We start from the raw sequence: 2446 nt of genomic DNA on the forward strand, positions 1-2446 counted from the left end.
ACAGAAGGGCTACGGCCCCCCAACAGGGGTTCAGTCCCCACACAAGGGGTATGGCCCCCAAACAGGGGCAAAATGGTCCCTGCAGGGGCTACCACTCCCCCACAAGGCCCACATGCCCCACCCCAACCCCCTGATTGCTGCCCCACCTGGTCCCATTCCCCACCAGCTTCTGCAACCCTCCCAATGACTGCCCCACCAAGCCCCATCCCCAACTCCCCCCGACTCCCCAATGGATGCCCCACCCAGCCTCACCCCCCAACTTGCACCCCCAGACCCCATGGCTACCCCCACAACCCCAAGCACAATCACTTAAAAAAAAAAAGCCAGAAAACCCTCCCTCCAAAATGGAAAAAAAGGCCTCTGCTTACCGTCAAAGCAGGGTTGGGGGGCTCCAGGGCCTCCTGGAGGCAGGACAGGACAGTGGGGGGGCAAGAGCCCCTGGCACGGCTCTATGAGCGATCATGGTGCTTGGGCCAGGTGCCAGATGATTGGAAGGTAGCAAATGTGTTCCCCATCTTCAAGAAGGGGAAGAGGGAGGACCCGGGCAACTATAGGCCCGTCAGTCTTACCTCAATCCTGGGGAAACTCTTTGAGAAGATCATCAAGGAGCACATTTGTGATGGGCCGGCATCAGAAATGATGCTCAGGGGCAATCAGCATGGATTTATTAGGGGGAGATCATGTCAGACCAACCTGATTGCCTTCTACGATCAGGTCACAAAGGCCATGGATGCAGGTGTCGCGGTGGATGTAGTCTTTCTGGACTTCAGCAAGGCCTTTGACACCGTCTCTCACCCCATCCTAGTTAAAAAACTAGGCGACTGTGGCATAGATGCCTACACAGTCAGATGGATTGCAGATTGGCTGAGGGGTCGCACTCAGAGGGTGGTGGTGGATGGGTCATACTCGACCTGGGGGGAGGTGGGTAGCGGAGTCCCCCAGGGCTCGGTCCTGGGGCCTGCGCTGTTCAATTTCTTCATCAGCGATCTAGATGATGGGGTGGAAAGTAACCTGTTTAAATTCGCTGATGACACCAAAATTTGGGGGGAGGTGAGCACGCTAGCAGGGAGTGAGAGATTGCAGAGGGATCTGGATAGGTTACAGGGGTGGGCTAACAGGAACAGGATGCGTTTCAATACGGACAAGTGCAGGGTGCTGCACTTGGGCAGTAGGAACCAGCAGCACACTTACACAATGGGGAACTCCCTACTCGAGAGCACGGAGGCAGAAAGAGATCTTGGAGTCATTATTGACTCCAAGATGAACATGGGCCGACAATGCGAGGTCATGGTTGGCAGGGCTAACCGGACCTTGTCGTGCATCCACAGGTGCATCTCGAGTAGAGCCAAGGAGGTGATCCTCCCCCTCTACGCGACGCTGGTCAGGCCACAGCTGGAGTATTGTGTCCAGTTCTGTGCGCCCCATTTCAAGAGGGATGTGGACAACATGGAGAGGGTCCAGAGGAGGGCCACCCGCATGATCCGGGGACAACAGGGCAGACCCTACAGTGAGAGACTGCGGGACCTGAACCTATTCAGCCTCCACAAGAGAAGGCTGAGGGGGGACCTGGTGACCGTCTATAAACTCACTAGGGGGGACCAGAAGGGTTTGGGGGAGACGCTGTTTCCCCTAGCGCCCGCTGGCATAACAAGGAGTAATGGGCACAAGTTGATGGAGAGGAGGTATAGATTGGACATCCGCAAAAACTACTTCACAGTTAGGGCGGCTAGGAGCTGGAACCAACTTCCAAGGGAAGTGGTGCTGGCCCCTACCCTGGGGGTCTTTAAGAAGAGGCTGGATGCCTACCTGGCTGGACTCATTTGAGTCCCGTTTCTTGTTTTGGGGTTTTTGTTGTTCTCCCGCCCTGGCGGGGGGTTGGGCTAGATGATCTACTAGGTCCCTTCCGACCCTTAATCTATGAAACTATGAAACTATGAAGGGGGCCCAGGCTGGGGCTGCTGAGGCTGTCACCCTGCCCTGCACTATGCGGGCAGGGCCCCAGTCAACCAGACAGCAATTGGAGCTGCTGGTAAGTGCTGGTTGTTTGGGGTGGAGGTTAAATCTATGGGGTGGGGGCCAAGGCTTGGGGGGGATGGGAGGGATTGGGCAGGCAGGGCAGGACAGGCGTCGCAGGCCTCAGGAAAGCTGGTAGGAAGAGGGGCCAGCCAGGGCAGGGTTTGGGGAGGCTGGGCGAATGGGCGGGGCCATCGGAGTTCTCCCTCCATGGTCCCTTCCCCCCTTCTCCAGTCCCATGACCCCTTACTCACCAGCACTGGAGCCCTCATGCTGAACACCCGGCCTGGCCGGCCGCATGTTTCAGCACCAGGGCAAGGGCCAACCACAGAGATGCTCTGGCAGCCAGAGTATCTCTGTGGAGGACCCAGCCTCTGGTTGCCTCAGGGCACAGTCTGGGACTATGCGCTGCTCTGGTTTTTTAAACTTCAGT

Source organism: Gavialis gangeticus, unplaced genomic scaffold (assembly GCF_001723915.1).
Source record: "Gavialis gangeticus isolate Ggan-Ray unplaced genomic scaffold, GavGan_comp1, whole genome shotgun sequence".
Classification (NCBI taxonomy): domain Eukaryota; kingdom Metazoa; phylum Chordata; order Crocodylia; family Gavialidae; genus Gavialis; species Gavialis gangeticus.